Below are 13,766 nucleotides of genomic sequence, written 5' to 3'. Positions count from 1 at the left end.
GAGGATGCATCTGGATGGGCTAGGAGTAAGTGATATTCGGGTAAGAGGAGATAACGAGAAAGAGATAGGAGATTATAAGATTATAAAGTATACTTGACGGGTGTTACATAGGGAAGGGCAGAGTCTGAGGTAGGGCTCTTTATCAGGATACCATTGCACGCAACATAGTTTCTGTTAGGCACGTAAATGAGCGAATGATGTGGGTAGATTTTTCAGTTGGAGGAATTAGGACTAGAATTGTTTCTGTGTATTCACCACGTGAGGGTACAGATGAGAATGAAGTTGACAAATTTTATGAAGCATTGAGTGACATCGTGGTCAAGGTCAACAGCAAGGATAGAATAGTGCTAATAGGCGATTTCAATGCGAGAGTTGGGAATAGTACTGAAGGATACGAAAGGGTGATTGGTAAATGAGGGGAAGATATGGAAGCTAATGGGAATGGGAAGCATTTGCTGGACTGCAGTGCTAGTATGGGTTTAGCAGTTACGAATACATTTTTCAAGCATAAGGCTATTCACCGCTACACATGGGAGGCTAGGGGTACCAGATCCATAATAGACTATATCTTAACCGACTTCAAATTCAGGAAATATGTTGTACGAGTTTTCCGGGGATTTTTCAATGATACAGACCACTATCTGATCTGTAGTGAACTAAGTATCTCTAGACCTAGGGTAGAGAAAGTGAAATCTGTCTGCAAACGAATAAGGCTAGAAAATCACCAGGACAAAGAAAGTACATGGATATGATTAGTGAGAAATTTCGAACAGTGGACAGTGAGCAGGTTCAGGATATAGAAAGTGGATGGGTGGCATACAGGGATGCTGTAGTAGAAACATCAGGGGAATGCCCAAGTCCTGATAGGACTTTCTTTCTTACCTCAGTGTTGATTTTGCCTTTCTGTACCAGTATATTGTTCATATGTAACTGCTTTACTGATGTGAACACTACCCTATCTATCCATCCTGAAATACTTTCCATATGAATCAGTTGAATGAAAATGAAAACTTTGCCTTCAATTTCAGCAAAAATGAGAACCAAACACTGCAAACAATAATAGGTGCTAATAACAAGCACCTTGTTTTCTACTTTTAGAAGTGAAGTGTATGCATTTCTAACAACTAAATACTATTGCAGTCTACAGGAGAATGTTATTTAGGGCTGTTGCTCAGGTGGTAATTGATTTCATTTTGCTATATCTTACATTGCCTGTCAAAACTGTTTGTAAATACTGATTATATGAAATGTTTGACAGTGTAGGGTGCATGGCTCTTGTAAGATCTTGCATTAACTTACAGGGTAATATCACCTCACACAAAATGCAGTTTTTTATTTTGTAGATTAAAATCTACAAAACTTTGGTAGAAACACCTGTCAAATAGTTACATATGAATTTTTCACCTTTGTTTTTCATTGTTTACATGGATCTACAGCACATGAAATAGAAGAATGGGTCTACCTTGATGCCCTCGGTAGGCCTGTATGTTATTAATAAATTATAAGTAACAGGCATGAAAGTAGTGAGAATGATTGCTGGTACAAACATGTATCAATGGCAGGAAAGTACTTGGAATTAGGAGATAAAGGCTACCTAAATTGCAAAGGTATAAGGTGGCAGGGAGGAATTCTGTCAGGTACCGGTATAACTGTAGTAAGAAGTTTGTCCTATGCGAACGACTTGGTCTACTGAAACCGTGCAATCTAATATCTTGCAACTTTAAAAGAAGATGCAATTAATATGACATGAAAATTAGTCGTTTCAAGACTAAAGTGATGGCAGTAGGGAAGACACCTAAAAGAGAACTGAATGTCAGGTTGGGAGTACAAAACTGGAACAGATAGATAATTTCAAATAGGTATTTAGGATGTGTATTCTCCCAAGATGGCAGTATAGTAAGCAACATTGAATATAGGTGCCGTAAACCTAATGCAATGAGCTTGCACATGCAATCAGCAGTAGGCTACTCTGTAAGAAGGCAGTCAGCTCCTGGACAAACCTACTAGTATCTATACACCAGTCTGGTTTCAGACCACCTGTGCTGTACAAACCTAGTGCAATGAGCTTGCTGTTGTGATCAACAGTATACCGTAAGAAGGAAGTCAGCTCTTGGACAGAACTATCAATACACTGGTCTGGTTTCAGACCACCTGTGCTGTGCCACTGCTTACTACATACATACAGAAAGGACCTACTACCAGTATTTCAAAATACTCCTGTTTTTTTTGTAAACCATACATGTTCTACCACATAAAATATATAAATTAAGATGTTGTAATAATACTAATGAGTAAAAATTGGAGTTAAGGTTACTTTCCCATCAGGTGCTAATACACATAACTCACTGAGGATTCCAATAAATATTGATAGATAAGTACCGGTATAAGGAAAACTGATTTAATTTAAAAAGTAGAACATTTCTCAAGGACATAAATTGTATTAGATTCTTTCTTGGTCTAACATTGTATACAACAGTTCCTGAATTTTAACTGAAGACCCTTTGACCTAGTTCACTCATTCTTTCCATGTCATCATGAAGAGACTAAAAATAACATTGTTTTCTTTTCAGTTTTCAGTATCTTTTATAAATACTAAATATTTACTTAACACGTCACTGTCACTTTCACATTTCTGTGTATTTTATTTTTAACTGCTGGCAGAGCTGTTTGTAGAAGCAAAGTCACTGGATCGGAAGTTGAAGTCCCTTCAATAATTTCTGAACTGCAGGAGTTAGACCCCTCCCGCCTCTTCCTCTTCCTCTTCCTCTTCCTCTTCCTCTTCCTCTTCCTCTTCCTCCTCTATTTCAGCTTGTTGAGAAAGCTCTCCTACACCAGGTGCCACATCCATAGATATGTTTGTTATAGAACTGAAAAAAATGAGCAACATATTAATGCAATTCTTTTAAATTGGAGCTACATTTTAGTCTGCACACAAGCCTTCTGTTTAAGAAATTATTAGTTTCAATAATTATTTTATTAAGATGATTGTTTGGTTAGATTATATTATATTACTTTCAGTTATATCTGATACATTAATGAACAGATGGGTAGAGGGTAGAACTTATGGCCTACAGACTGAATCTTCCCCTCACTCTTTCACAACTAGAACACTGATCTGTACCGGTAGTGTAGGCCTACTTTAAAAAATAAATATTAGAAAATTGTACCTTCTTCCAGCAATGAAGGGTTCCAGAAAGTTGAGGGCATTGAAGTAGACCCACTTTTTGTTTCCTGTATAGCAGAACCTGGGATAAGAGGGAGGATGTTATCTTTCCAAGTTCGATACCCAGCCCTCAGAATTTGCCATATTTTGGCACAACATTTCCTGAAACAGTGAATTAGAATATTGTGACAAAGAAAATATACATGTAGTTCTTATGGCATATACTTATTTGTCATTAAAGCAAACAGTGTTGTTCATTTCATTAGGTACGAGATGGAGGTTAGGAAAGCACTGTTCATGTTTTCCAAACATTTCTTCAATTAAGTCATAAGAATGATAATTACTGCTTCTCCTAGGGTAACTTTCTTTACCAATCTATTCCGTATAATATATTTTATAAATAATTAAGATAACACTACTCATAACATAATCATAATAAATTAATAATTACTTACCAGTTTTCATCCCAATTCTCGACACTATAGAATGCCGTACAAAATTCACAATCTCCCTATTACTATATTCTGGTAGTCTAGAATTATACAACACTTTGTTTCCATACACTAAGCAAATTAATGTTTCGATTTCATTAACAGACCACAATTTTACGTCCGCCATTATCGAATGACTGCGACTGAAAAACGGACACGTTTGTTTTCACAAACCAGTTGATCTTCGTCGCTTGTAGTTGATCGCTGACGATCGATGCTGTGTGACTGGTGCCACTGCCCTCCTGTAGGTTTGTTTCCTTAGTCGGTTGATCGCAGTCGTTCGATCGATCCTGTGTGACAGTCCCATAAGAGAAGTAGAGGTAGACCAAGACGACGATGGTTAGACTCTGTCTCTAACGATTTAAAGATAAGAGGTATAGAACTAAATGTGGCCACAACTCTAGTTGCAAATCGAGGATTGTGGCGACGTTTAGTAAATTCACAGAGGCATGCAGACTGAACGCTGAAAGGCATAACAGTCTATAATATGTATGTATGTATGTATGTATGTATGTATGTATGTATACTAAGTGCAATCACGGTGCAGCTAAATTAATTCAATGAGCTCTCAGTTGCCATAAACAATATTCTGTAAGAGTGAAGCCAACTCTCAGACAAAATTAATTTTTCATCATTGTTAGGAGTAAAAGATAGGTAGTAGACCAAGGATATCTTGTTAATAAGTTACAAGTATCATACGTGAAAGTAGCAAGGGTAATTGCTGGTACAAACAAGTGGAAACAATAGTAGGAGACTTCTCAGAATGGGGAGATAAAGGCTAAGGAATATACTTGATGGATAAAATTGTACACACAAACTGGCCTCAGTGTTGAGATCACGCAAGGCAAATGGAGAGAGATTGGTTGCATAGGAGAATAGTGGATTCATACAGTACCTAAAATTATTTTTCTAGTCGGTGATGAGCATGCAGACTGTTGAGTGTTACGAATAATAGGGCAACGTTATATATGACGTTTTAACCCAATGAAAATTGAAAATAATATGCGTAAAGTACAGGTAGATGCCCTAGTTAATTGTCAAAGCAGGGTGTTTGTAAACATTACCACATGCGCTGTGTTGTCATAATGACGCTGTTGTTATTATTCATCTTCTCAGTTATCATATGTACCAGTGGATGTTTTTGTTTATGTTGTGTCTTCTATGCTATTTCTAAATTATCAGTCCATTGTAGTGAAGTGGCAGTAAACTATATTCTTCTCATCTTTACTTCAATCATGAGCTACTGCACAGTGTATCTCCGCCTGGGCACGTGTGGTTTTCACTTTCGAAATCTGCGGGAAACTTTGAGTGGGATTGGAGTATAACACATTGGCGATTTTCCTTGTCAGCTACTGTCTTGTGTTTTTCTTCTTGCTCCTGACCTCCACCTTGTGCTTTCCTGTTTATTGGTACAGATACATATCTTTTGTGTATTTACAGCATTGTAACAGTGTGCTTCTCTCCATGCCATTACAAGCATTAACTAAGCGCTAAGGTTTCCTGTTTTTTTAGGTTAGGTCCTAAGACTTGAAGGCATTCCATTGTGGCTTGGTTTGTTCTTCCTGATGATGAAACATTTCACATTCAGTAATACAATTGCATGCTTTGGACTGGAGTAAAATCTTTCTGTGAATGATAGTTCACTGCATCTGGAACATTGTGACATCTTATCGATTAAATGCAGCACAATTCATGAAGTAAGCCACAGGGCTAGATTCACAAGGCCCTCATCATTATTGTGCTAAAGTTTAGTTAAAATGAAATTGGCGTACGTAGCCCCTCATAGAATCAGCTAGAACATAAATCCTACTCCCCCATGTATTGGGTTTCTTAGGATTATATGGTATGTCATGAACAAAATTGTGCTCCTGAAGGAAACCACAGCTTTATCTGGTGCTATAGTGCTATATTCATTCCTGAAACATAGTGTTTTCTGTTCTGCAAGTCCCAAATAAGCTACAAAATTTCTTACTTTCTGAGCCCTACTTTTCAAATTATTGTCACATTCAGGGGTGTGCTTTTCTAGCTGCAACATCCAGACTTTGTTTTTCTTTTTTTAAGATGTCATTGAAAAAATAATATCCTGAAGATAAATTAGCTTGACTAGTAGTCCTGTAGATAAGATAATGGCATTAGTCTGATGTTTACAACACCAGGATATTGTGTGTCCACACATCCTATTCAGGGGCATCAACTAAAGCATGTAGGGTAAAAGCTTGCTTATTTTCTGCCATGCATAACAGTTGGTCTCTGGCACATTCCTCAACAGTTTTACAGTGAAAAACACTCAAAACATTCAACAGGTAACATTCACACCCACGTATTCATAAACAAATCATGACAAAATAAAACCAAAGGGGAAAAAAAGCAGTACTCACATTTGACTTACAGTTGTAGCTATTCTCTTAGCAGAAAGTACCTAATGCATGTTTTACAAAATATTTTTACTTTCCAATTTCCTTTACTGAGAGTCACAATGTAGTTTGTTCAGAAATATGCATAGGTGATTATTTTCACAGGCTGTCTCCATAATTAGTAGAAAGGGACTTAAACTTGCACTGTTTTCACTCTCATCATATGACTATGCTGCTACTCTTACGCTTCCTATCCGTAATTCACCTTATGTTAATCTGTGAGGGTCCTTTCTAGGTTTTATGGTGTATATATGACGTTTGTTGAAATGAACTTAAACACAGAAAATGACCCCTCTACATTTACAGATGTGACAGCAGTATTTTTATTCAGGAGCTAATTTAGGAGTTCCAGATTTCTTTTTCAACTTTGCACAGTTCTGCTTGCAAACGATGCACTCAACTTCACATTTCACTCTCCCCCGTATCTTCTAGAATCGCCAAGCTGCAAGTCGTGAGTTTCTAGCTTCTGAATCGATTCTGGTATGATTGTGATGTGTGGAGATGACTGCCAGATTCATTATTGAATGCGTATTTGGCCTGTTGGATAGCAGTAACACTGTTCCTTTTACTCTCTCGAAATGTTGACAGTAAAAGTGTGCGGCTTCAATCTGACTTTCCCATCCCCTCAGGAGGAGGAGGTATGTCTCTGATAAGTGCTCCTTGTAAGCCTCTATCCTAAGAGACAATGTCAGAAACACTTTCTTTCTAGTGGATATTAGTTTGTTGCCAGCAGGAATCTGTGTTTGTATTTCTTCCACCAACCTATTAAGGCTGTACGCAACAATTGTTCATCAAATTGGCGGAAAATTACCTGTAGCAATCTTGCAGCTTTCATCATGAATCTAGCAGCATCTGCATCCAAAACTGGTCTGTATGACCACCTGAAGGCCTCAGCATTTGTAACGAATCGTTCACTAAATGAGCAGGCGTGGCATAATGCGTCGTACCGAACACTTTACATGAAATGAGGTATGGAGTTCCCGATTCATTTCCACACAATTTCCCAAGTAACATATTTTCTATGTTTCTGCTGCATGCTTCCGTAGTCTTGTCTACAGGCCCCAAAAATAGATCATCATGCAACCCTTTTTGGATTTATTTGACCGACCACTGAAATAAAGCACTTGTCCAAGTGTCCTAAGTGTAGATTTGTACAGAATAGTTTTCCACTATTTTTATACAAAGCCATGGAAATAAGGGTTGTGCTGTTTATTCCACGGTATGTATGCTGCTATTATGGCATGGCATAGCTTAGCTCTAAACTTGTCCTGTCCTGATGTAGATCTGTTTGGTCATTTAGTACCCACTCGCTTAGCATGTATGTGAGCTCTGGTATTAGAGTGCTACGTGAGCTGAACCTCTTTTTTCTTTTTTCCCCAAGTGGAATCTGTTTTATACAGACTTTATACAATATAAACTTCATCAAAACCTATTCAATACCATTTAATATGTCAAATCACTTATACAGTGGGACTGGTTTCGACCCCATTATGGGTCATCTTCACCCATGGCCTAAAATTGACAATATGTCGTGCAAATACAATCAAATTAACAATTCAAAAATATTTCATTATAATACTATAATGTGGCACTCTCCAGGAAACCATACCTTAAGTCGGAAAATTGCAGTTTTGGTTTATTTTCTAATTTTGATAGTGGATGAATTTGCAATCATTTTTGTGAAAACCAGAAATCTTTAGCTTAAAAACTGATTACTTTATGTAACTTTGAAGTTGTAAGACAGAAGTTATTGAATTTCACTGGATAAAAGAATATCTGCTTTGCGTATTAAAATAATTGTCATAAATACAGATGAGTTTTATTGTGAAAAAAATGTGGAAAAGGAAGTTTGTCATGCGGCACTCATTTACACATAAGTTCTGTCTTAAGATGTACGAATAATTATTATAATTATTATAATAATGATGCGAATGTTAAATGATTAATGATTTACATTACTAATCTATCTTGTTTCCTTTAATAACAAAACTGAATTGTTGCTCTTTTTCTGGAATTTTCTTAATTATATATGGGTTTTCCTTTCGCAAACACAGCGGCTGTAATGTTGCCTGGCCGTTGGCACAACAAATTTTCCATTTCTGCTGCGCAGTACTCTTGGATGGTTCAAACTTATATTTCAACCTTTCTTTATTCGTTCCTTTTACTAGCAACTTCTTGGATAGTTTCTGAGGAAGATTATCTGCAAATCTTCACAATTATAGTTGGACAGTCCAGTTTTTGTTGACACATAATGATGCCGGGTATATTCTTTTTCACAGTAAAATGACTGAAAGGTGTGATCTAAGGAACTCTTTTCCAACCATGTTGTCAGTCATACATATGTATAACAGCTCGCCAGTTTCTTTTCTAATGATGATGGCTTTGTTTAGTATTGACTCAGTGGTGTTGTCTTAAATGACGGAGACAATATCTATCGCACAGTATTCCCTTTTCATGAGATAAAAAGTTTAGTCTCAAAAAATATTCATATGATGCACTGGCAGAATATAAATTATATCTTCATGTAAACATGATATTATTTTTATTTTGTGTGACATACTTGTCAGCATGAAGAAACAAATCGCAGCACAATGATCGGGCTCCAGTTGTAAAATATGCAGCCAGGTAAATGTCTATACTTGTTACTATACATTATTTTGATACACAAACTGGTTATTTCATATTTTGCTACAAGAAAACAACGCAGGAACTTCATTCAAGAAACCCTACCTTAAGTCGCCAATATTAAATTCCCATTGGGACTTAAGGTATGGTTTTGTTAGACTGCACAGCTTTTTTCCAAGGTTATTTTGAAGCCTTTTCTGCCTGGTCATGTCACTCACTCCTTTCATCACTTAGTTCAAGGATCAGGCTAAAAGATGGCACTCATACACTGTATAAAATGGTATATTGTTGATTTTATGTTGCTTATAATTTTATAAAATGAAACGGCAATATCACTGGATAATAACCTTACTGTGTGTCTATGTAACATAACGCACTGATAATTCAAACGTACTAGTTGTATTAATGTGACATGCAGGAAATTAAGACTATTTCATGGACCACAGTCATATGAGTTGTCAAAGCTAGCTGATTAAAAACAGGGTAATTATGTTTCAAAGAAGCAGATGGGTATTTAGGAATGCACTTTTCCCTTATCTAAAAGAAATAACTAAGGTATCAAGTGTTTTTCAGAATAAGTTAAGTACTGCTATTATTACGATTCTTCTTCTTCTTCTTCTTCATAGTACCATATCAGGACCCTGACATCGGCTATCACTGGGAAGATAATATTAGCCTAATTATGTTGACAAGAAATGAAAAACATGATTGTCTCTTCCTTTAGTTTGAATTTGTGTGAAGTATATTTATTTTCCACCTATGGTTATCTCTTCTCCCCACATGAAAAGAATAATTTTTCTTCTTGGCTCCATTTGGTCTCTCAAATATTCTTTTTGCCATCTATTATCAGTCCTTGCGAATAACGTGTGAATAGGAAACTAATATGAGTTCTAATTGATGTTTCGAAACTCATTCAACTAGATCTACACTGCATTTACTAGAGCAAGATATAAAGTCGGCCGTGCTCCATTTTCTGAGCTTTGCGCATGCTCAGAAGTGAAACGCAATGCTTGGCAGCAATGTGCAAGGATGATCTTCAGACTCCCTTAGTACGCGGATAATCCAGGTCTGTGAATAACATTTTTTCTGGTCTGTAGTTAATCCCTCCTAAGTTGGTAATAAATTTAGTCCGGATTAAGGCAGGACTAGTGAATGTTTATGAATAGGATCCTATGCTTTTATGAGTCTCTGGCCCTTCAGTTTATTTGTGGGGTGTCATTTGCATTTGTAAGTACATAGTCCTAGGTCACTAGACATCCTGGATTTTTGAAATGCACAAGCACTCTCAGTCTTCGTACTGGGTTTTGGCTCATGCAATTCGCCACTGCTTTCCCTATATGTGGAGTCCATATTGTCCAGTTCTTCTTTTCCTGGGGCAGTCTTTGACAGTTCCAGTCTCTTAAAAAGTGCTGGAGATTTCGATCATTTGGAGCATTTTGAATATACTTTGTATCACCCAGTGACCTGCCTACCGTATGCAGCACAGTAACTGATTATTTTTTTAATCACCACAGTCCATTACGAAAGATAGTTACAAACAACTTCCTGAATCTGCATTGCCATGGCTCAATTCTCATTTTATGCCTGGGGAGTGGGCTACCCTCTATGAATGGATGTATAGTTAGCATCAAAAGTTGTAACTTTATGGTAAGACTCTGTTTATCCACATCTAGTGGTATTATTCACAGTCTCATTTCTCCATCCAGCTGGCACAGGAAGACTCAGAGAATTATCACCAATACTACCCATATAGTCATGATTGCTGTCATATTCATCATTATTGCCAGCAACACCATTACAAATATTAGGCGGCGTAGGTCCTTTAGGTGAATTCTCACAGGCATTTTGCAGACAAACGTCACACTCATTGTCGCCAAGTGTCTCAGTTCTCGGCAGAAGAAGTCAATGGGTTTGGATTTACAGTTTGGCGTCTGTTGTTTCTAGACATGGAAGGTACACTATCCAAATGATATATCTCTTCAAGTTCAGATTCCAGCGCTTGGTCATCTTCATTTTGTGATTCACCAAAATTCTCATTGAGAACTAGACGGAATTTTCCATCAGAGTGAATCTGTATTCTGTAATAAATTAGCTATATCTGATTCACAAAGCTTTTACTCATATTTGGATGAGAAAAAACAAAGTAAGTCTATCACATGTGAGGATCAAACCCCATAGTGCGATAAACAGTACTGCATGAGGCAATCTATAGTAAGGTGCTGTAAACAGAAGCACTTTCCTTTGGTAACAAAATGAGCAAAAATTTGGACTTAAAGGCGGAAAGGTTTTGCTGGAAAACTAAAGACAACACATCTATAAACCCATCTGTATGCTGAGAGTTCTGAAAAAAATATGGAAGGTTGGAGGGGAAGGCTCTTAAAAACGTTGACATAGTGTCTACTTTGGATAGGGTGATCAGACATCCGCTTTTATACGGACGTGTCCTCCTTTTTCACACCATTGTCTGGGGTCCGGGTGGATTTATTAAAAAATAGAAATGTCCATTTTTTAGTGAATCTGCTTATTTTGGTGTTATCTGTTTTACTACTTTGTTTTACAAGCGTTCTTCATAACGATATCGTATCGATATATAGAAATGTGATGTGCTGTGTTAATGTGTAACATCTGATAGTGCGATAAGCAACAGCAGATAACCGGGATTTGAAGGAAGTCTGTTTCAAATGGATAGTCCAGAAAAGTGATACTGATTTTTCTTTTTTTTTTTTTCTTTTTCATTTAGGGCCGTTAAAAACCATGTCAAGTAATTATCAGGCATTTCTGGAAACATTTTGTGCAGCCCAAAAACGTTGCATTCTTTCTCTGGCCTCCTGTCCTCTTCTGTCCAGCTGCAGTTCTTGTTGATCACTGATCTGTATTTTGATCAGTTAGAGATGTCCTCCTGATTCAATCCCATGATTTTGAGATCCTTCCTTGTTTGCTTGAACCATTTATCCGAGACTTAAGGTCTGCTGTCCGAACCATTAAAAATATGCTTCATTAGTCGTGTTGTAGACATCCGTAGAACTTCAGTCGCCGTTTCCTTATTGACTCCATGAGTTGTTCAATATCCCTGTATAGCCCTTCTCTTCATCGGAGTCTATATTGTCCATCTGTTATGTTGGGACCCATTATTTTGCAAAGGATCTTATGCTCATACTTCTCTGCTTCTGTCAGTTTAGCCTTTTCTGGTAGTTTCAGAGGCATTCACTTGCATACAGGCACTGGGGTTTGATCACGGTGTTATAGTGCCTGAGTTCAGCTTTTCTTGTATAGGACATGTGTCCTATAAAAAGCTGCGGTCATCTTCTCTTGCCTGTTCTTGTTAGCTTCTTTCTCACTAGTTTTCATCTGCACTATATCACCAAGATATCTTAAACTGTCCACTTTTTCTATTTTACCTTACTCTGTTGTTAGGTATTGAGGTGCTGTTCGGATATTGGTTATGTACTGACTGTGCCTGTAATAGGGTCAGTTGAAGAGCAAGAAACTCCTCAGGTGTGCTCAGTTGGCTGCAATATCAATCAAGCAATACATTGGGTAAAATATCTCGGGGATAAAGACGTAGGTTTTGGCAACAAAAACTGGCAATTCAAATTTTAACACAGCATGATTATTTATTTATTTATTTATTTATTTATTTATTTATTTATTTATTTATTTATTTATTTATTTATTTATTTAGCCAACATAGGACTAGTTAGTCAGGTTTATGGAGGTTTTTCTTTTTGTCAGCCCAGTACTGCTTCATCCTTTCTGAACATAATTTTCTTTCTGCTTCTGGAATCACTCTTCCTATTCTCAGCTTGTTGATTTTTGTCTATAGTCTAGTGTGTTTATCTTTCAATATGTTGAGTATATTTGTTTTGTATTTTAAATCTTCTATTGTAATACGTAACTCTCTCATGTGTTCTTTAAGTTCTGTGATCCATCTAATATTATTCTTACTCTTGTTCTTCCATAATTTTTCTATTATTTTTTTACTGATTCTATTTTCTGGTGACTTTATTAGATGCCCTAAGAATGATATTAGTTTTTGTTTCATTGTGCTAGTCAAGGGTTCTATTTCTTTATATGCTATACGATTATAAAATGATTTTTTTGTAATCCTGGCTAGCTGTGATTGCGGAATACGATCATTACTGTACTGCTTAAATGATCTTGATCTTGAGTTTACATAAAAATGAACAAACAATATGGGGTGGTACATTATAAAATTCTGCCCTATCCACTCTAATGAAATTGTGAATACATTAAATTTTCTTTCTTGTGGTTTTGAATTTAACATTTTAATTTTGCATTTTACTGTGAGTAAAGATCTGGGCTATATCTCGAGAAATCTGAAAAATATTGAAAATTCAATGATAAAATATCATATAAAATTCCAGTATGGAAGAATATTAATAAGAATTAATCCCCTAATCTGCTGAATGAAATTTGGTGCTTGACTGTGATAAGGTTTAAATAAGCAGTGAAAAATTGATTTTTAATTTTACCTCTAATAACACAATTTTCTTCGCAGATACTTTTTGAAAACTGCTAAAAAGTACTATTTTGAGAATAATATTGATATTCTGTGGGAATACTCCATAGAAATAAACAAAAGGTGGAAAAATAACAACATTTTTTGTGGTAAAATGGTAACTAACCTTTTTTGTTCACAGAAATACTCTCCAATACTGAAAAGTAATGATGTAACATGCAGAAAATGCAGTGTTAATTATGCAAAAATTATACAATTTACTCTGAAAATATGAAATTAAGCAATGAATAATGAACATTTAAAACTTAAATAACGTGATTTTGTTCTGAAATAAATATTAAAAAACACTGAAATGTAATACGTAGAAAATAATATTGACTATCCAGGATACTGTGAAAAACAACAATATGGGAGAAAAATTATTTTGCCATAAATTTATTTTAACTGATGTTCCTGTTCACAGAAATACCATACAAAACTAAGAATGAATATAGGAAGATACGAGGCATGTTTTTTAAGTAAGTACTGTTTTGATATTCCGTCGATGCAGCGCTGCAGTCGGCATTCCGTGCATGCCCGCTGTGTACCTGCAT

At 36.2% G+C, this 13,766-nt stretch overlaps 1 protein-coding gene across 5 annotated transcripts in view; it reads left to right on the top strand.

Annotated features, from left to right (window-relative positions):
• LOC136857937 (zinc finger protein ZFP2) overlaps positions 1-13,766 on the top strand; it is a 585,780-nt gene that overhangs the window by 214,155 nt on the left and 357,859 nt on the right. The window lies entirely within an intron of this gene.

This window comes from Anabrus simplex, chromosome 1 (genome assembly GCF_040414725.1).
Source record: "Anabrus simplex isolate iqAnaSimp1 chromosome 1, ASM4041472v1, whole genome shotgun sequence".
Classification (NCBI taxonomy): domain Eukaryota; kingdom Metazoa; phylum Arthropoda; class Insecta; order Orthoptera; family Tettigoniidae; genus Anabrus; species Anabrus simplex.
Note: the sequence above shows the minus strand (reverse complement) of the source record. Positions and strands in the feature narration are given on the sequence as shown.